The sequence below is a fragment of the Falco punctatus genome (assembly GCF_963210335.1).
Source record: "Falco punctatus genome assembly, chromosome: 14".
Classification (NCBI taxonomy): Eukaryota; Metazoa; Chordata; class Aves; order Falconiformes; family Falconidae; genus Falco; species Falco punctatus.
The window spans coordinates 13,074,190-13,097,128 of NC_137594.1; the positions used below are offsets into that span (position 1 = coordinate 13,074,190).

At 39.1% G+C, this 22,939-nt stretch overlaps 1 long non-coding RNA gene across 1 annotated transcript in view; it reads right to left on the reverse strand.

The window, feature by feature from the left end:
- LOC308053619 overlaps positions 1-6,589 on the reverse strand; it is a 32,604-nt gene extending 26,015 nt beyond the window's left edge. The window contains exons 1-2 of the long non-coding RNA XR_013923697.1: positions 1,922-6,589; positions 1-1,884 (exon numbers count right to left, since the gene is read on the reverse strand). The exon at positions 1-1,884 is cut by the window's left edge and continues 26,015 nt beyond it. This is a non-coding gene — a long non-coding RNA (uncharacterized lncRNA). The remainder of the gene's footprint in view (positions 1,885-1,921) is intronic.
- Positions 6,590-22,939: the final 16,350 nt, after the last annotated feature.

Here is a 22,939-nt window from a genome sequence, read left to right on the forward strand (position 1 = left end):
ATAATGGGTTAAAAGTATAGGGCGATATCTCAAACCACCTTAGGTAGGGCTTTATGACTGCCTCAGGTCTCATTGTTAGCATTCGTACAGCTATTTACCTCCATCAGTAATGAACAGGCTAATGGGTCAGCAAATCTGACTGTATACAGATCTCTTGGGACCGTTTTCATTCAGTCTTCATCAGAAGCTGACTTCCACGTGTGGCCTAAGTGATCCAAGTGTCTCTGTATGTAGAATAGTTGTCAGATGCGTAACAAGGTAATCAGAAAATTAGTTGTGTGCAAATTACATAAAAAACCCTATAATTTTTATAATATTGCTATATATAATACTGTGTGTGTGCGCTATAGCATCCCTCAGAACAACGGTGTGATGGAAAAGAAACGTGGCGCTGTAATGCTTATGGTTACAGGACCGATTTTCAGCATAGTCCATCATCTGCAGCTGGAACTAGATTTTAAAGCAGCAGAGATTCTACCTGCGCTCAGATACTGTCTGTCAAAACACATCCAGAATCCCAGAGGACTTCAGCATTTTGGGTGCTAAGCTTGCGTGGAAATTCAGCGGTAAATGTCACAGGAGGAACAGATGGGCATCAAGCACTTTAGTAAATTCTGCTTATACTTTGGTGAGCGGAAGACTTTGACATTTCTACCCTAATTATAGGTACTAAGTACCTAAACATTTGACCAGAGAGCTTTTGAAAACCTTGCCTTAAAATATTTCCCATTCAGAAGTGATTAGCCAACACAGATTTCAATTTAAATTTTAATTAAGGCTTATTTGTTATGTACAGTATTAGCTTGCAACACTTTTTTTTTAAAAAAAAGATGTTATCTTTATAGAATTGACTTATTTGGAAACTTAACATAAGCTTTCAAGCCCACAGAAAATATGGTGAAGTGTTTCTGTTTAAAATATATTTAAAAAAGTAATTCACTGTAAAATATTTTTGCAGTACTACTTTAGAAATAATTTTGGATGGTTTTGATAAGAACCCCTTAATCCCTGACCCTAAAATCTAGACATACAAAAGCTTACAGGAATACAGTTTCAGTACTACTGGGGGTTTCAGCCATGCAGTTCCCTCGTGACCTGATTATCACTTTGAAAACATCTGGGTTGAAGAGTAGCAGGAAAAACATATCAGTGCTCATATATGAAGCAGCCCCGGTCCTGCACATAAACGGACACAGAGTGTTGACTTCAACACACGTTTTGGACAGGGCAGGTACTTGGAACATTATAATTTCATCCCTGAATGACTGTTGGGGTAGTTTTGCTGATCATAATACCTCAAAAATTTAATTTTTAAGAAGTGCCTGTCCAGTCAGTCTTGAATTTATTGAGATAATGAGTGGGTTTCTTTCAGTGCCGTACTGTTCTGTGTGCTTTATGTAGATTGCATGGCTCTAATTAAATCCATGCAATGGCTGTGCTTTATGCTGTTATTAAACAGAAGAGTGTTAAAATTGATTTAAGAGGCTTTAGAAACAGTTACTCTGCAGAGGTGGAGTGACCAGGAGTCACCGCTTCGGCAGAAACAGAACATGTACCCAATCTTCTTCCTAGCAGTTCCGGACTGATTAAAAAATAATCCCCATGTTTCATGTATCTCAGGCGCAGAGTGAGACTTCCAGGAAATCAGCTGAAGATTTACAGAGAGGAAAGAAACCCAGGCTAAAACCAAATGTAAAAAAACCCGAAAAACTGTGGTGTTGGCGGTTACTGGCAAGTGGTATGAAAAGATGAGAGGGTCTCTTGCCATAAGTCAGGTCTGAACCCAAACCCTTCGCTGTTCTAACAGCTGGCAGTGCTTTAAATATATCTCATGGGGCATTAGTATGTAATGCTTACTGCCCTGAGTGTGCTCTGTTGGTCCATCTCTATGACTAGACAAAAAATATCAAGGTAAAAGAACAGAGCTGTTGCCGTATGTGAGAGTTCTTTATCAGACACCAGCTCAGCTGGGAGGAAGGAGAGAAGGGAACGAGCAGACACACTGGGTCAAGCTCTCATTGCTGACCTTAACATGAAGCTATATGGTCAAAGTGGAGTAGTTGGGTGGCTTGCTACCGGCACCTTATTTCTGTTCCCTCTGGCCCCTTCCCTCTGAGAAGAAGGGAGCACATGGGGATATGAATGAGAATGAGAAGGAGCCCGAGGAGATGATAGAAACTCTCACAGTTTATCATCAATCACATTTTTGAACGGATTTAAACATGGATTTGACATTGTGACTTAAAATTTTGGTCTCTGTCTTACCTCTCAGAAGAGAGAGAAATGTGTGGGGAGAGCTGGAGAGAAATGAATAGAAGACAGAAATATGGAAACACGGAGGGAAGCTGGAGAGAAAAATGTTCAGACAAAAAGGAAGAGTAAAGTAGAGAGACAGCAATGAAAAAGGGAATCACAGCAGCAAAAAATATATTTAAATCACTTTAAAAGCACCAGTATATTATTCTCTTGGAAGCATGGACACCTCTTGGTTGGCATATGAGTTACATCAAACTCAGCAGTTATTTTCTAGAGGGGAACATGTGACTGCTAAGCTTGTAGCAGATGAAAATGGAGAAAGGTTACCGTCACTAACCCAGTAACCGAGAGTTAAGCAAAAGGTAGTGGTGAGTACTAATGGAAATCTGCCCCTCCAAGGAAGAAGGGGAAATGCTGGGATATACTAGCTGGAGGTTCGGCTTAGAGCTTGATCCAAAGCCCATTCTAGTGGGTGAAGAGATTCTCCATTGATGCTGAAGGTCTGCCAGGAAAACAGTCCCTCCCTTTCTCTTCCTTACTTCTCCCTACCAGCCATCCAAAGGCTTCTGTTAGAATGGCTTTTTTCCTGACTTCTTTGGTTTTCTATCCGAAGATGCTAGATGTATTCTGCACCTGCTGGCTGACCTGGAGGCCCCTCTGCTTTGTGCATTGATGAACAAGGTATATGTGAAACCACAAGAAGACTAAAAGCATGAAAGAAAAAATACAAGGAAATAATCTGTTTTATCTGTAGTTCCATAGTTTGTGAGAGCCTAAGCTCCCGAAGGAAAGAAAGCTTCATTTTTACTTAAAGAGGAAAAGGAGATATTCTCTTGTAGATAAAATTATTACTGCTGAGTGTTGAAGGAAAACACCAAACATTTTGAGACTTGATAATATGCGAATCAGCAACACTGGGAGAAGTGTCTGCAAGATGATTTGAGTTTCAAGGATGTAAATGTACTTCATTGCTCTGATTTAGTCACCCTTGGTCATTCAGGATGTAAGTGGGAACTGATCTCATTTAGGAAATCATTGAGAGGAGATGAGTCTGAGGACTTGATTCTATCTTATCTTGACACACCACAGTTAATAAAGGAAGGCAATTATTATGTTTTCTGGGATGTACCCTCATCTGAGGCATTGTTAATAAACATTAAAGGGCTAGTTCTTCAAAGATGTTTAAGCACCTAGCTCCCATTGATTTCAATAAAATGAGGCATCTAAGTGCCTTTAAAAATCTGACCTTAAATGTCATCAGGAAAAAGTGAAGCGAAAGATAAGCAGGTTCTAAAAGAATATCAAGGGACTGCAGGCATATGATTCCGGTGTGCTCCTGGTTATTACATTTTATATGTATGGGATGTCTGCACATTATAAACCCAACAAAGATACAAACAAATGATCCCCACCTATACTGCAGAAAGCATCAAATTGCTATCACTTCTCCAGTCGTCTCTCAGACATCTTTTACAGAACATGCTGTATGGATTGAGATAAGAAGCAGGAAAGCAGCAAACCCAACGATATCCCCTCTACTCCCTTCAGCCTCTCTGAGCAAGCCCCCCTCCCAGCGCCAGGCATGACCCTCCTTTTCCCTTCCCCAAGGTACTTTGTGAGTTGTTCACCCAACTCTGTATGACAAGTAAACAGTTGGTCACAGCCCTAATTACAACTGGTTTTGTTACTCAAACATATTCTTTCAGTTAGAGGAAAATACCTTGCTCTGAAGATTAGCCTTATCGAGAAGGTACAGCATGTGTGACATAGTCCCAATGTGATAAATAGATAGATAGACAGGCACTGGCATAAAAATGTTCACTTTTTTTTTTTTTCCTTTTTGAGGAAAAATCCTTAACTAGAAAATATCATGTTGGTTTGTCACTACCTTGTCAGGTTTGTTGCATTTTAATACAAGACAGAAAGTGAGAGGGAAGGAGGTTGCCTTGCTGTTTATGTTTCTTTCATGGTTAAGCCAACTATGCTGCTAACCTACTTCTTGATAAATATTGCTCAGCTACTTCTCCTTGGGATAAAGAAAATGAAAACAAACCCTCCACAGATAACAATAATTCCCAAAGAAGAGATTTTCAAATTTAAAGGCTAAACTAAAATTTAAAATGATTTTCCAAGATTTCCGACCTAGATTCCCTGTCTTACTCTCAGTGCATTTGTCCTTTTAAAGGAACCAATATGTTTGTATAACTGATGTGAAACAAGCTTGACTCCAAAAAGATTTAACTTAATATCTGGCTAAGCATTCAGAGGGTAGTCCATCTGTAGAATGTACATTAAGGACCCTGGCTAGAGCGCAGCTAGTCACGTATGATATCAGGCACACAAATGTGACGTGATGCCCATATACTCTTGAGCATAATTCAAAGTGCCATGAAGCTCTATGGGTAGAGAAGCTATAAACACAGTTGTCACAAATGAGAAAGACTACAGGGTTATATTCAGACTGAAGAATGAAGAAGCATTAGAACCAGCCATCACGTCTTAATGAAATCGTTAATTAGGATATTATGGAATTTAGTATCTGTCCAGCAACCTTGCAGCATGCTTTTAATTAACTATTTCTTCACCAAAATCTAAGACAGACTCAGAAGTGGTGCAGACAGCCCTTTGTAAATATACAAATACAATCAAAATGATGTTACTTTTTTTCCCACTGGATTTTTTAAACCTTCCCCCCCCCCCCCCCCCCCCCTTCTAAACAGACCAGCACAAAACATGCTATTATCTGCTGCTTACAGGAATAAGCACAAATTTAATCTACATAATCATCAGTCTTTCTTTATGTAAAAATGATTAGTAAATAGGGTTTTTAAGCAACTGTTTAGATTACTCATTGGCATCATAGATTAACTTATTTCTAAAACACTTGATTTTATCACTCTGCCTAATGATTTGTCTCATGATTTATTGGCTAATATGATGAATCATGTTAGATTTATTGTTTATCCTATAAATAGTGCAACAAATCATTAAACAGTGATAAAACCCAGCAGTTTCACAAGAAAGTCTACCTATGTTGGCTTCATGTACAATGTGTTTGTGTTGTACAGTAATTTGATGGTTCTGTTTTCAGCTTTATGGTATCAAGTGAATAGGCATCTCCGTTTAAATTAAATGGTTTTACAGAATAATACTGAAGTCATAATCTTATACTCCAGCTATATTTATTTTATACAGAAAAATAAAGCCTAATGTCTGATGCATGGTAAATCTGTGAATTTATTCACAATAATAAATGTAATATTCTTTCTTAGAAACACCTTAAATATAATGGCATTTTTTCATATTTTAGCATGTCAGCTATGTTTTTCTTGCTATGGTTTCAAGCTGCAGTTGACAAAAATGTTGCTTCTATCCTAGTAATTTTAGAGATACAAGCCCATCTCATTTAGTAGCTTAGCTGAAAGGCTAGTGTGGGATATTGGTGAACTGAATATATGAAATTTGGCATTCAGATAATGGGAGTGGTCTTTTTTTTTTTTTTTTTTTTTTAACATAATGGCTTCTCTTGTTGCAGACGTAGCTGTCTGCCTGTATACATTAGGAATGAAAGGACAGAAAATAAAAGTAATATTCTTGAAAATTCCCTGAGGTCATCAGTGGGTTAGGATAGATGCGGTCATGATGATATTATATTCTGCAGTAGTAGATTTGCAGTATTGTAAATTGAATTATTTGGACTGTAATGGTCAAACTTTATTGCTAACTGGGCCATTTACCTTCTTTTCATCTCAAGATATTGCCACACCCTGTCATGCCTCACCTGTTGCAGAAAAGCTCACTGTGCCTTCATTAAATCTGTTGTTTCACACACAGCACCCCCCAACAACACCTGTTAACATAGGGTGTGCTTGGGACAGCTGATCAGCACTTTCGAAAACTAAGATATACTGGAAACATCAGCCTTCCCTCGTACATCCTCCGACACAAAGCGCTGAACTGGTGAGGTACAGCTGTGCTATGCCCACACAAGAGTAGCAGATTTGCATGTCTCATGGTCCACATAATATTTGTGCACAGCCCATTAGTTCTGCACAAGGCTGTGACACAGGAGGTGGCAGAGAAAAGTAGCATCTGAGAGCAGAGTGCTCCTACTGGTTGTCCCAAGTACTCCTATCGCCCTGGACAAAAAACATCAATGGGAATGGGATGTGGGACAAATGCCATATCCTACCGGGACAGCTGCATGGTGCCTGAGGCTGTAGTTGGGCACCTTTGTTAAACGTTTTCTTTTTTTAATGCACCACAAGATCTTGGTTTGTTTGAGAGGAGATAATTTGGGATGAGCAAGATTAAACAGAAGGTCAAAGAGTAAACCTCTTTGGTTTGGCCAGGTTTGACCAGGTTTTAACAAGTCCAGCTCCCCTTTGGCCACCATTATGTCAGCGGCGTTGGCTACTCGATTTACTTGCTTGCACAACAGTCAATTATAGCGAGTTCATTTACTGGTTCCATCTACCTTTCTCGTAGGTGCTGTGCAGCCCGGGCACTCGGACTTGCCCCCCGTGCCAGGTGCTTGTTCGGCTACTTGTTCCAGTCTGTAGAAGAGCACACACAAATTGGCAGAATCTGCGCAGCAAGACTCTGAAAATCATCTCCAGTGACCCAGAAAGCTTCATAGCAAGAAGAAGAATTCCTGCTCCTTGTCATTGTGATTATGGAGATGTGGGAAGCAGGTATGCACGTATGGCATGGCCTAATGAAGTAAATGTGCTTTGTTTGTTAACTAACTGGGCACGGCTCTTCAGTGGAAACCACTGCAGTGCATAAGATGCACTGTGAAGAATAAGGTCGTCTTTCTGTGTATTGGATGTTTATTTTATTTGTAGAAGAGTGCTGAGCACAGCTCAACAGTTTACCAGTCTTGGGCAACTGTAGCATTTTAAAAACATGTGGAAATATTACCTGACTGCTTTCTGTGTTACTCCAGTCCAGCTGTCTCTGGCCTCTTTGTAACTTAGTGGTAATGTGCTTTATGAAAAGGAAGAACAACAAATGTGAGACTTTGAAGGGGCTAGAAAGAAATAAAGCTTCTAGGGCTACTCTTAAGGGAAAACTGACAATGTCTGTGGGTCAAAGTCTAGAAAAAATGAAGTTAGATGAAAGGTAGGCAGTAAATGAGATGGCTGCTTAGGGTTGTGATTTTGGTCTGTCCAATTATTAAATCCAGGAAGCCAACCTTTATGACAGAAGCCAGAAAAGAAAATGTGCTTTTGTGGGCACGTTTTATTCCATGTGTGTACCAGTATTGCAAATTTGTCCTTTGTATAGCGCTTTTCCTTGGACAAATGCCCCCTATTTTGTATTAGCAGGGAAAGTAAAGCTGTGGGTCTTTTAAGCCTCCGGTGTAATCCCAGGCAGCGCTAGCACTAATTTTCCTCCAGACAAGCCTTTTTGTCCTCAGTGTGTTTCCAGATAAATATTCTTGGGGTTTTTAGAGGAATCTCTTGGGAAAGTTTCCTGGAATCGCTCTAGATCTGGAGGTAGAACTGTGGAAGAGGAGGAAAACAGAATGAAAACGCTGAATTAAAGGAAAGGGGCTTTAAAAGAATAAAAGTTATCATTTAACACAGAAGGACAGAGTGGTTTATTATACTGGACCAAAGAGCTAGAAAGAACCTACTTTATAAATGCTGACATAGGCTTACCTCAAACTAGGGTAAAGGTTATTGCATTAAAGGTTTAAAACCTAGGACATTCATGTTCCTAGAGTAGGTGCATAAATCTGAGACATTTTTAATTTCACTATGTAAATAAATCTCTTAAGAAAAATAAAATTGTATTGCTTTGAGTCATTTGCCATAAACCCTTTTAATTTGATTTTGATTGATAGCTATATCCCTTGCATTAGAACTTTTTGAAAAATTTTTAAGGTAAGTAATTACTCACTCCCTCTGGGTGATATAAAGTTTTCGAATTGCAAGGATGTGTTACTCTTGTATAAAATATAATTTGCAAATATTTTCATATTATAATTACATTTTGCCTTTATCTTTCATAGCATTTGTTCATCTTTCCTGCCATCCTTTCAAACTCCACGATGTGACTGATTGATGCAATAAGTGCAGTAAATTTTAATTCTGATTTTTGGGACTGGATTTGTCAATCAATACTGTTCACTGGAATAATTCAGTAATTGTCTCTAATTTCTTAGCCCTTTTTTCTCTCTCTTTCTTTTTTACTTAATAATTTAGGAGTGAAAGTTCTCTAACAGCTACCTGTCAATTTGAAGTTTGATGTTCATAAACTGAAGGATGATTGCCTTTTGTTTGCCTCCCCTGTGAACACAGCTCTAGTTTGGCAACAGTGACTGTCAGTAGACTGCTATTACTCAACCTTTGCTCTTACCCCCTTCCAATCCACAGCCCAGATGTCCTAAAACAGAACAAGCCACATCTTCGAGAAATAAAGGCACACAGGGAGCAAGGGTAACCAGCAGTACATGCTCCAAACCAGACAGATCAAATTAATTCTGTGGAGAGGACTGGATTATATAAACACATTACGTATGTCAGATACCAACGTAGGACATTATTCTGTCTTATTCACAGGAGATTCTGCTAGTGTCAATAAGAGGTTTACAGAAAGATGTAAAGTGTCATCATCAAGTAGTAACTAATGTTTTAGTTAGCACCATTATTATTTCATATACCGCATTACCTGATGGGAAAAACCCATTAACTTTAAAACCACAGTTGTGTGCTCTCTATTTCTCCTTGTTTGTTCTCCTTTCAACTTCCCTATCAGCTTTTAACATCAATCAACAAATTCATCCTTTTCCAGATGAATAATGATCCCCTGCTGACTGGCATATCTGTCTGGAGAACAAGAAATGTAGCAAAGCTGATCCCGAGGCAGCTCTGTTATCTGGGGCACAGATCTTGGGAATTCAGGGGAAACATCTAGAACAGGTAAATTAGAATGATACCACAATTAACCTAAATTTTCCTAGTTCTTCTACTTGTACGTAACTCTATCAGTTATGTCCTGGCACAGGAACTCAACATTCCCAATATCCACCTACTAAGTACTGGGGCCCTTGCAGACCCCAGCCTCCCCCTGCCGTGCGTGCCGCAGCTCTGTGTTTTAGGCCTGCAATTCAGAAAGATGATCCCTTTTCTCTGCACAGCCAAAATTATGGACTTGCCATCTCAGTGAAGATAATAAGAACTGACTGGCCTAAATTGGACTCGTATTCTTAGTGCGTTTTTGGCAACGTCATTCCCGTCCCTCAGAAACAACCCACATTCCATTCCTTGTTACTCAACATCAGCATCGGGGTGGATGTGTCCCCAATGCAGTGGCTTCCCAAACATCTACAGTGATGCAATGATGAACACTGCTGATAACACCAACTGTCTGGAAACCGTGTCTCCCCAGCAGTTCCCCTGCCCTGATCCCACAGTAGGTGCTGGATGCATCCCTGTTTCTTCTGGCAGATGGAAGCTTTTGCCTGCATGCAAACCCAACTCTGCTCCTTGTGCAGCGTGTATGAAAGCATTCCTCGAAAATAAAACAAGCCAGTTTTCCTCCATCAGGCTCGAAAACGCCATTTCAACATGGCATCACTGAGGGTCCTTGCAGCCCCTTTTTCCAGTAGCTTGCTATAAGTCCTCGTTTGTACGCAGTAGCTTGTGTCAGCCACTGGCATGACAGCCACAGCTATGCTCCTCCCTGCCTCAGGTTCGAGTGGGGTTTTTTGTTGTCTGTAAAGATAAGCCTGAAAGACTGCTCTCTGCAGCTTTCTTTAGACTATAAAACAACCTTTTATCTCTCTGGCCAGTGACCAGAGTACTTGCAGTCGGGGATGCAGCCTGCCCAGTCCCGCCGTTCCTCCGAGTGATAACCAGAGTGGTACTCAGTACATTTGCCCTTGGTCTGAGACTTTATTTTTTTCTTCTCTCCTTCCCTCTATGAAAGTAGAAATAGTTATTTAATAAATATCCAAGTGGGTTCTAGCTTCAAGGGTGACATGCATTTAATGTGGCTTATGCTATATTATTCTTGCTTAACTTTGAGCTTTTGATTTAGCATTCTAGTTTAGCAGTGGTATTCCACAGGGGATATTGTTGGTTTCCAAATCTTTTGTCAGAGTAATTGAGCATAACATCTTTGCAGGTTTGTGTTTCAAAAGATGCATTATCTTTTCTTATCCATTTGTTCTATCAAAGCTATTCAAAACTTTAGGCTTTACAGATCCTTTGAAAAAATTTGAGGTTTAGGGCTGATAATTTATGTTTCTGCTGAATTTGCTACTCTGTATGTGATGATTAATACACTTCTCTCCATAAATAAGAAAAGATTATATCTGTGAATTGGTAACAAAACAGAAGAATTTCATTAAATTCTGTATTTTGTAAGATACTTCCATCCTTTTAATTCTTTATAAATTAAACCACTTCCATGTCTGGCTGGCTGAAGAATGAATGTCACATATAAGATATCTCCCTTAAATATTTTCTTGAAAGTAATCTATATGATTTACAACATATTGCAATTAACATTGACCTTTTGTCTGCTTCAAAAGAATGTGAGAAACAGTTTTTCTGACATCAAAGAGATTTTCTAAATTTCCAAAAATATTCCTGATGAAAGTTGTTCTGACTGGAAAAAATATGTCACCTTCATTTAAAAGTTACGGCACACTTGATAGATTATCTGCCTCTTTCCTAACCTTAGTTCATGCACAAAAGTGGATTTAAAAAGACACTTGCAAATAATCATCTTCCAGAAAATGCAGATCCTCAGAAGTCAAAATTAAGAATCCTGTATTTATCTTTTAAGATCAACTGACAATTCATTCAAGATCTGGAGGCTGCTATTTACTCTTCCATTTCTTTCCAGCTACTTCATTGCCGACCTACAGCTGCAGTTGAGATTTCAACAAATTTAGTCCCCCTTTTCATTCAAAATAAATTAAATGAAAATAATAAAGTTGTTTCCACAAATCTGCATATTCAACTTTATTTTACAGATTATTTATATCAATATACTTTAGACCTATGGACAGTTTGCCAAATATTTGCTGTATCTGTAGCTCCCAATATTTATTATTCACTCTGAAAGTGGAATGACATTGTATTACTCCCTAGATGACTGTCAAGTTTACAAGATGACCGTGTAAAATCTTGTTGTAGAGGATTATTTCTTAGAAATACTGGGTGGGGGTGGAGGTGTGTGTTTTGGGGGTTTTGTTGTTTGTTTTTATTTTTTTTTTCCCATCAGTTGCCTATGAAAATGTTTGTTGAAAGCAGATAAAGGGGCTGTGAATACAATCAAATTGTTTAATGTGGTAAGATGTAGAGTCCTGCTCCTCTTTATTTGCTTACTCTTTGCTCTTCACTGCTTTGGTCCCCTTCTAGGGGTTGGCAAGGGTGCTCTGGCCAGTGTCCTGCCAATCGTGACAAGTTCAAGCGGTGTCCCTCTGGTCACTTGGCTGGAGCAAACTCTTTTTGTGGCAGCCCTGACTTTGATGGCAAAGTATTAACTGCTCGGTTGAGGGAGGGGAGGAGAGATCAGAGCACGAGTTAGGCCAGCTGCCAGCTACACTAAAATTACTTCTATAACCACTCCAATATGTGTACCAGAATTTAGGGACTCCGATATATTCAGACAGAACAGTTTTACACAAAGGGTAGTTGAAATACGGTCTGGAACAAACTGCCGAAGTCAGCAGTAGAAGCAAATAGTGTAAATCAGTTCAAGGAGGAGTTTTTGAAGAAGGCAGGGGGAAGAGCACAGAGCTACTAGCTACAAGTTCAAGTTTCAGATGATGAAACACAGATTGATTTGTATTTCCTGAGGTTATGAGGGCAGGTCTTCATGGACCATATCATCCTCTTTGGGCTGTTAAATGTTCGTATGTACTTTTGTGCTACGTTTCATTCTCTTTCAGTTTGGAGTGATGCTTTTTTCCCCCCACTCTCTTGCTCGTACAGTCTCTTTAGATAATGTCTCACTGAGTGGAATGCATACCACAGAAACTGTTTCCTAGTTTCTCGGTGAACTACACCGAAGTCAGCACAACCATTTAGTTACAGTGATGTAACCAAGCACACTTTTCAGCTTACAGGCATATAAATTTGCAGGCGTTGTGTTGTTTCCCAGGAAGGACCTCCAGACCATGATACAATATTTATGTCTACACACTGTAATGGTAAAGCAGTTTTGACTACGAAATCAAACGTGGAAGTGTTTTAGCTGTTTCAGGGTGCCACTAATCTCAGCACTGTTACGCCAATGTGATGAAAGGTGAATATCGCAAGAGGGGACAGAACAGAAACCTGGGACGGGGCAGGAACAAATCCACTTTGCTACTTTTCAATGATGAGTCTGTATTTTCCTGTCTTGGGTCCGGTGACATGTTCTTGTTGAGAACAGAAATCCTACTGTGAAGCATTTTGGTGGGGTTTTTTTTGTTAAAATTTCAGTAAGTGTATAAACAATTTTGCATGTCACAGAGTCCCTTTGCCTTCTCCCCCATTTCTGACCCAACTGCATTGCTCTTTTGGTGGAGTGCAGAGATAACTCCCCTGACCCTACAGGAGTCCTTCTTCTAAAAGGCTTGGGAGATCAGCCAAGGGCCTGATTCTGCCAGCTGTTGTGCTCCATAAACATCATATGTCAGCTTAAGCTGAAATTTTTCCACAGCTTGCTGGATCGAGCTTTGCCTTCCATTTTACCTAGACTTTTTTTTTTGAAAAATAAATAAGCATCTTAAATGACGTAGATTGCCATTACTAATATGGCACGAGGAAAGTGGTTTCTGTTTTATTTCAATCTTTAGTTTGTAAGTCATAGGTTGTGCTAGGTAACTAGTTTAGGTAATATTTTCAGTAGAGATTTTTCAAGTGTACAAGTTTCCCCCTTTTTTAAATTATTTTTTGTTGTGGTTATGATATGCAAAACACTATTTAATTTATGTTGATGTAAGTAAGAACTCAAAATGCAGATTCTCACTGAGATTCCCTGTGCCTTGGATTTCTTGTTTAAAGTAACATATATTTTCAATGAGATTTTTTGAGTATTTCCAACACCTCCTGCCTCAGCATAACATTAAAAAACCACTCTCTGTTCATTCGTTACTGTACTTATTGGTGTGGTAAAGGGCACAAAATACCTCTTAATGCTTCCCACTTTCTTCCTGCACTCACAGTCCTGTTGGACATCAGAAGCGCAGTTCCATAAGAAAGAAAAACAATAAGAAAATTATCTGAACTTTGTAAACGACCAGAAGGGTTTGGTTCTTGCTTCACAGAAATTCATAACCTGTGTTGGCACAATCTCTGTTCCCTGCTTCTCAGCTGTAGATGTGCTGGTATTGTGTTTAAAGCCCAGCAAAGCAGTAGCAACAAGACAGAGCTGGCCTTACAGAAACAGAGCAGCCAGATGATTGGATCCCATTTCCCACAGGTTTCTAAGTCTGCAACTGAAACTGTCTTGTAACTCTATTAGGAAAGACCTACGGTGATCAATAGAAGCAACAAGGCCACACAAGTATGTCTCAGAGCACAATGAAAATTGCACATCCCGTGGTGCTCAAGGGACTTAATATTTTTCAGTGATTTTTCTCACCCCATCCCTTGCCCTTGTTTACAGAGCAGTTCTTCAGTCTCATGCAGCTTTACTGTGAAATTTAACTGCACTTGTTCATTATCATAGTTTACTCAAAAAATCTGTTCTCTTCATTTCCTAAGGTTTTAGGTAATGCAGATTATTAAAAAAAAAAAAAAAAAAAAAAAGTTGTCTTTAGTTTTGTAACGATTGGTTTATATTTTGGAGTGGCATTCTGCAGTTCAGAGAGGATGTCTGCCCTGGTGAGACAAGAGGGCAGCAGTCCCTTATCCCTCGCTCTTGTTTGAGGCAAGGGACAAGGTCAGGATTAGGGGTATGGTTTTCTTGGAGCTGGCTGCCGGTAGACCCACAGATTCAAGGGTCACAAGCTGACAGAACACTCTCTCAGATGTTCTGATCTGGGTGGATCTCAGATGACATTAGAAATGACATTGGTATTTATCTACAAACATCTGACCAGACCAGCATTTTTGTGGCTCCAGTTACTATGGTCTCCTCTTTAACATTAGATGGAGAACTAGATCCTTGTTGTGGGTGGAAGCAGAAGGGGAAATGATCCGTGCTATTTATTACTGCCTTTTGTACAGCTGTTTATTTTCTACAGAGTTAATTTCCTAGTTATTCCAGGGCTGGACCCTAACAACTGAATAGAACAGAAATTCCAATACGAGGTCATGAGAAGGTAATTGGCATTCCCCACCCCTGAATCCTTCTATGAAATGAATAAGATGGAGTCCTGAGAATGAGGTGAAAAATCCTGTGAGGTGTTCTGGGAGGCTGAAGAGGCTGTTTTGCCAGACGGAGATGACCACAAAAGGCACGGGGAAGTGCAGCACAACAGGAGTTACTGCAGGATTCCCAGGTAAATTCATGAAGTTGTATCCAACTGAAAACTTGTCTTTCAATTATGCTTTTTCTTTGTATGACTGGGGCAATTAGTAATGGGGATATATTCAATTAGATTAGGAAAACCGTTGAAAAGTTTGAATGATTATCTGGAACTTCGATTAACTGTGGATCAGAAAAATAGCTGTAATAGTCTTTCAGAACGGCTTTTCACATTTTGGTGCTTCTAAACCATCTGTGGATAACTAGGAACAAAGGATTTGATCCCACAGATCTAAGCTCTGAAGTAGTCTCATGGAAATTAGTTTTGCTTAGATGGACTTTTTCTCAGGAACTTCCAGAACTGAGTCTTATTTTAGTGATAACTAAGAGACTGCTTGTTCTAGTACATAATTACTTTTTGTTTGCTGTTATGCACCCCCTACGATATATAGTTTAAAACTTTTTTTTTTCCTTTGCTTTTTTAATATGAGAAAAACAAAACGCTTGCTTTGAGGTGTACAGGGAGTCTTTTATAGACAGTGTGTTTAGCTCAGAGCACATGAAAAAATGACTACTTGACTAGGTTAGCTTTGGGTACCCTTAGGCTCTTTGAGATTAGTTTTAGATTCATATGCTATGGTCACTCATTGACCAAGCTGTTTCAACCCTTATACATATCCAGCAAAGGATCATTTCCCTCAGGCATGGTTTTCTTTCAATCATTAAATGCACTTGGGACTTTCACTGAGGAGGGAAACAACTTTATATGTACACAATTCAAAACAATTTTCTTCTTCAGGAAGAAGAAAAAGCTTGGTTAAGTGGTAAGTCTCAGTTTGTCAAGACTTAGGTTTGGTGCACCCTACAAGAGTTCTGTATAACTTCCTCTGCAATTAAATTACCTTTGCATTATTCCTAGTAATTTTTTGCCAGTATTTTTAAAGTTGTTGCAAATATGTTTTATTAACAAGCAAACAGAAAAATGAAACATTTATCTTTTTTTATTATTTCAAAGAGTGTTTGACCGTTGATACAGTAGTGGGATGGGAAGCAAATGATACATTGATTATTTTTTATCTTTTTAATAGCCTTTACTTTAGCAGCCAAATTTTATTTTTCAACAAATCCTCAAACCATATGGTTTTTAGCTTTGATGTTTTTTAAAGAGAGTTCTTAACACACACACACACCACACACACACACACCCCACACACACACCCCACCCCACCCCATTTTAGAGCAGATGAGCATCCACAATAGTGGATGAAGAGTCTGTGTAAAGGGTGCAGAGCAGGGTGGTTGGATGCCTCCAACTGTGGCATTTAGCTGTGCCAGGTTTCTGACCCCCCACTTAGCTTCCTTCATGTGCTAAGTCATATTGGCTCCAGCTCAGTGAAATTCAACACAGGAAGAGTAAGTGTTCACACACAAAGACTATTTGTAGGACTTGTTACTGGACCCTCAGTTTGGATTTGGGAAGTGTTCCCAGATGTCCTATAAAGTGAGTATTTTTGGTTCTTAACTGAGAAAGATTCGCATTAAATTCAATGAGTTCTCTTTATTAAACATAGGTTTATAGAAAATACTCTTCAGTTGAACAGTGTAGCTCTGCATAGAGTAGAAATGCATGTGAGAAGGAGGTGTTGGGGTTTTGTGTGCTGTCTGTGGGTGTATTTCCCTATGCACAGAGTTATTGTTTGTGGGAGAATGGGGGGAATTCTTTTTCCTCGGGCAGTTATCTATTTTGCGTGGGTGTCTAAGAAAGAATTATCTCCCAAATTATCTGAGAAGTAAATGATGCTCTCCTTTCAAGATCCATCTTAATTCAAATGCTGCGTCTGACAGGTTTCACTTAGGAGTTTAGACTCACCACTGCACTTTGACTACTCAAACCAGAAATCTCTGGTGACGTTCCTGCTTAGCCTGGCTGGCTTTTACTTGAACTCTCTTGGATCTCTTTACACATGAAGGCATGTGTACATATTCACTCCTCCCGCCCCCGCTTCTTTCTCTGTGTGGAGATCACCTGAACTGCTTATATCTTTTGATTTAATTTTCATTTCTTTTCTGATAGCAATGGAATTCCTCAGATTTATATTAAAGATGCCATGATATGCTCTTCTGTAGTCAGATTTGGACTTTTTACAGGTGTCTGTCTTCAGATAGTATCAATGACATTCATGTAGAATTGTTTTTCTGTAATACATCTTTGATTGCTGCCGCTATTTATGGCCTCGCATGTTGAGCTCTAAACCTGAGGGTAAGACAGACTTCTTCTTTGGGGTGGGACCAAAATGGATAGATATCTGAACCGTTATTCAGTTCTACAGGTTTTTTCCTTTTCACAACTTTCTTGACGTTCATCATAGCTGCTAAAATTCAGAATGAAAGGTGATTTGCAGACCTAATTTTTGATAAGTTATATTTAAAATGCCCCAACCTTTGATACTCCACTAAGTTGGCTGGGATTTTAATTCACTCTGTTCTGTCTCCCTGACAACTTTGAATGGAGGAGTCCTGCTTGAGAAGCTCTTGAAACAGACTTAGACCTGTACAGCTCCAGTTTTTTTAAATCTCCTATTCCTGATTATGTTTCCTATCTTATTAAATTTGCATTAGGTTTTAGAACATCAATCTGTCCTTTTTTAACTTATTAGCTTGCTTCATGTAATGCCACTCTGGACCAAGCAGAGTCTGAACCAAATTTTGAGAAGTGCTCATTAATTTTGGGATGCTTTGCTTTCTCACAGTGTCAGAGTAACCAAGCTGCTCCTTTGTCAAGGCTTGTTGAGCAATTGCCTAAATCGCAGTCTATCTGTTTAAATAACTAACTACAGCGCAGTTTTAAGGCCTCTAATTTTAGTCTTCTGTTATTTCTCTTTCCACTTGTGCATTTTCAGCTATTAGAAATTCTAAATTTCAGCACTGAAAGTGCTAAACTATCTCTTCTGGTAGTATTTCATTAATGCTTTGTGATTTAATATTTTGTTGTACCTAAAAACTGTGAGACATTATAGTGTAAAAAGTACGGTGTAAGTGTTATTGTATTGTTTACTCTTTGCCTGTTTGGTAGCAGCAGCATGCATTGCCTCTTGGTTTTCCAGCAGTGGAAATTAGAGATCTTTTTTTTACAGGTAATAGAAGTGGTGGTTTAGGTGAAAATGAATACGATTTAAGTGTGTTCAATCAAGCAGCATATCAGGTTTTTTTACCATAATTTAAGTTTCTGGCAGTTAGAAAAACCAATTATTCAGAATTTCATCCTTTTATCTATAAATTAGAACATTTGGATTTATTTTCTGGAATTTCCATAGCACACGTGGTAGCCTACGGCAAGCATATTATCTCTGAAATCCCTCCTATCTTCTGAAAATACTAAATGTTTTCGAGACTTAAAGAAGAAAACTCAAAGTGAAGGTAACGGCCGAAATTCTCTCTGCAGGTGCACCTGAAATAAGTAACTTAAAATGTCTTAAGCTTTGAATTTCTTAAGGTGACAAAGCTTAGTTCCTTAGTGATGTGATCACCCAGGGAGAGCACCTTTGCTTTCACACCGTGGTACTGATTTTGCGTCTTCCAAAGGCACATCCTGATGTTCTGGGGTTTTCCAGGTACAGTATCACAAGATTTAAAGTGCAGACAGAAACTTCCTGTTGATCCTTGTGCTTCCAGTTTGTAAACTGCCAAAATTTCTACACTGTGCGACTTCAAAAAGCTTTTTTTTTTTTGTAGATCGCTACTACTTCTCTATTCATAGATTCCTCGTCTCCTCCGGCACCACCTGTAGTCAGTGGAGAGAGGAGCTCCTGCAGAGCGCAACTCAGAGAACCTACATGCAATTCCTGTTCTGCACCAACTTGAAGAGGATCCCCCTCTCCAGTCACTCTAATCTAGAAACCAACTCGCTCAGCGAGGTGCACAAAGTTGAGCTGCAGGAATGCTTTGTTCCTGTTTTGTGACAGCTGGACTTCAAAACTGTTGTTGAGTGAACTTCACTAGGAAGAAATATTGACCCAAATCTCATTTAAGACTGAACATGGAGATATTTTATGGATGTCTGAGTTGAATGTAGTTCGGGTAGAAGTTTTCCTCCATGTGTTTGTGTGAAACAGGAATCTGAATTCAGTCACATCTACTTGCCAATGGTTTGGGCTTCTAGAAATTAGCACAAGGAATAATCCCATGCTATGGGGTAGATTTTTAATGTTCCCTGCAATTAAAGTAGTTCTGCATCACATTCAAGCAAAAACTGTGCTTTGGCAGTGTGGTGAAACATCAGACAATTCTCCTGAAATTAGTTGCAGAAATTGAATGACAGGACAAATTAAAAAGAGGCAGGAGGGGGTGAAATATTTTATTTTAAAAATACTCCATAAAGACAAACATGCAGTAAATTAGCAAGTGTGCTCTCATAGTTATTCATGGAAACATGTTTGAAAAAAAACATGGGGTTGGTTTGTTTTTTATTTGGCAGAATTTGCCAGTGCTTTGTCAGTTTTCCACAGGCTGCTGTGCTTAGAGCTCCTCGGGAGGATCACCAAAAATTTTTGAGGAAAGCTTCAGAAACGATGAACCAGACATGGAGGAATGCAGCCAGAATGACAGTGCAATGCAACAGGCTCCAAGCTGGGCATTCCTTTTGGAAACCTTTCCACCCGAAAGGCGTAATTTTGAGCATTATGAGTGTGGAGAAATTATAGAGAGCCGTAGACCTACCTGCATCTAGTTCTGGATACTTCAAAATCTGCAGTTAAAACTGCAAACCAAACTTCCTTTGCATTTACAGCAGGTGGTATTAATTTATGTCATTTAGATGAATAGCAGTTGTTGTTTAACAATAGCTGTTGATAAACTAGCATTGTTATAACGATATGCAAAAACCTGCATCTAAACTCTGGGGAGGGGGGGGTGTGATGAGAGCAGCCAGATGCTCCACCCTATTTTACATATATACACACACACTTATATATATATATATATATATATATATTTTCCTCTGTCCGCACACAGAAATGATAACTTCAGTATGTTTATTGGAAGTGGTGAAAAACAGCCACTTGCAAATTAAGTGAGACAAGGAACAACAGATTGGAGCTGTATTTTTTTTTTTTTAAAATGTTGCTTCCAACACAGTGTAAGTGTTAGAAAGGAGGGGGAAGCTTTTTTAGGAAATATATTGGGTTTTACTGCAATAAATGCTTCTGGCTCAAAGACTTCCATAGTTTAACCTGGTAATCTGTGAGAAGTAGAAGGGCATGTGCTGGCAGAAAAGAGCAGAGCTGTGAAAAGGATCTGTCCTTAGGACCTGTCTATCTTTCTGTTCATAATAAAAGCAAGAGAAAAAAAGAAGCAGTGTTATCAGTACACTTCTGCAAGTGAATTAGCTAGCACAGATTTGATAAAGCTTATAAACCCTCTAGAGCAATCGTGACAGTTTGCTGGCTTGGGCTTTGTCTGCTGCCAGTTACTCCTTGCTAGTGGCACTCTTTATTTATGCTTCAGTACCACGTTATCCTCTGGGCTTCAAACAGAAGGGACCTGTCTGTAAGTGTTTTGGTTGTGGTGTTAAAAAATAAGAGTGGAGCAAAACACATGCAACAGTGCCCAAGATCCGTTTCAGCCAGTTTCCCTTCTCGTGGTATTGCTTCCCCGTGACTGTTCGGTACACACAGAGCGTGGAGAGGTGGCGTATGTCTGCCTTCCACTAGAGAGTGTCACAGAGTTATTTGAATGAATGAAAAAAAATCCAAATAGATGCATTATCTGCTTTGTTGTAGGTAAAACGCAAAGTGGTGTGACGTCAAGAACAGGAGATAGGTGTGCCTGCCTACATGTTTTCCATTTTCTACCACTGCCATTTTTCCTTCACTCAGCAGCTAAAAATGAACATATTGCAGGATGCAGCCACATTTTAATGCACACTGGTTTTTTATTAATTTGTCAACGTGTACACATTAATGTTATGGTAAATATATAACCTGATACTTCTTGTTCTCTTTCCTATTCAAATTAAATATATAATTCAAAATTTTAACATAATTTTGGGGTTGATTATCATGTGCCTGTTCCTAGCACAAGGCATTGGCAAATAGAGTTTAATTTTTGGATCAGCCTATGTAAAACTCTACACATGGGAATCATGGAGAGAAAGTTGCAGTCCATTAGCAAATTCTCATATCTGGACTGAAGATGTATATGCATAAATAGAGAAATTGAAAAATGGTGTTAAGTAGTCAGAAAGTCTCCAAAGGGAGATCTGGACAAGAAGCTGCAGTAATAGCGTTAGATGGCTATTATTACAAAGAGAAATAGAATAACTTAAAAATGAGGACAATAGTAACACTCCAAAGGCATAAAGTAATTTTTAGCCCCTGAAATTTTGGCAAACACTGAAAGTATTGTTTTTCAGGTGTGTAATGTCATTGAATAACTCCCATTCCTTTTTGTAAATGAAGGATTAGCCATGAAGATACTTTATTTAAAATAATAAATTAAAAATGTAAATACTGTGCTGACCACCGTAATACTTAACATGGGGTTTGATCCTCAAGGTCAATTTAGATGAGCTCTCCTGTCCCTGAATTCCAGGAAACTTTGCAATTCAGCTGTTTTCTGTTAGAGAGGACTGATCCCTCCTTTCTTCCAGGTTTGTGGTCCATGGCCGACATCTTTGCCCAGCATACACAAACGGAGGCATTATCTGCTTTGTTGCAGGTAAAATGCAAACTGGTGTGATGTCAAGAACAACATCAAGAAGGAAAACATTTCTACTTTAATCAGGGTGATACCTCAGGTGATACCAGCTGAGAATCTGTCCTTTGATCCTGTCCTGTCCCCATATCTGGGGACACACAGAACTCTCAGCAGGCACACTTTTATTCCCAGATGATTTCCAGATCATAGGAAGAATTTTAAAGGCACTGGAAAACTCACAGAGGAAGCAGGGCCAGTTGGGCTCAGTTTCTCACTTTTTTCTTGAAAAAACAGGGGGCTAAGTATCCCTTGGTGATACCAGTGGTCGTTAACAGAGCACAGCTGAAGGGGTCATGAAGACCTGCGTGCAGAGTGATGAAAAGGGATTTCTCATGAAGTTATGACAAAGCGAGTAGTACGGTGAAAGCAATTATGTCAGGTCCTACTATAGCGGGGTGAGCAGTAAGCTAGACTTGTAATGTCATTAAGAAACTGTAAGGTCCTGAGAGTTAAAGATCCTGTGATACATCTTTATAAGGTTACATGTACTTACCTGTGACAATCTCAGGCTTTGTTCTTAAAAACTTTCAATTTGTTTTAGCTATTTAAATATCTCTGCAGTTAACTCACCTCTGTATTTCCACCTTTCCCTACTGGAAAGGTGAAGAAGTACCAGCAATGTAATCGGTTCTATTTGATTTTGTTTAAATGAGCTTGAGCTGCTACTGCATTGGAAGATAACACAGACTGTTTGATCCTTTGAGTGTGTAAAATTGATTTGGGGGGGGGTCTTTCAAAATTTTTGCTGTTAGTTCTGTTTGGAACATATGTATGCTGGAGCCCGGGAGGGATTTTCCCATCATTGTCTGACATTCATTGCTAAATGAAGGGAAATGTACAGCTGCAGACAAATAAAAAACAATCTGAAAGAGTGTTCTCTCAGTTTTTAAGTATAGAGGTGTGGATAATTGAAAAGAATCCCTATGTTGCCAACCTGAGCAGATACCACTCTTCCAGTGGCAGTGGGGGATGCAGCTCCTCAGTCCAGCGTATGGTCCTCAATCCACTCCACCTCCAAGGGTACCTATTAGTGAAGATTAAGAAAATCACCAATGTATATTTTTTCTAAATAGAAAGACAGAAAGTCTGCAGATGAGATTTAAAAAAAAAAAAAAAAGTTTATGAAACTCTTTTTTTACTGCTGTTTTCTAGAAGATATTGGGGCATCTGCGTTGCCATCATTACAGGAGGAGGGAGAAGGTCTCTATGGGTCTGCCAGTGGCTCAGCCAGTGGCTCAGCTGGAAGGCGTGAGTAACGGTCTCTTTATCTCAGTTTACCCTTTATAGTTAGAATCAAAACACATCTTTTATGGACTACACAAGAATGTTTAATTAATGTTTGAGAGCTGTGAGACCCTTTAATAAGGAATTGCTCTTTAAGAAAGCAAAGACATATTTATTAATAACCAGGTGGCTGTTTGGCACTTTGTCTTCTCATAAATAGTACCCTAAAGAAAAAAAAAATACGAGTAGAAATATTTTTAGGAGCTTTTGAATAAGAATTGTTACC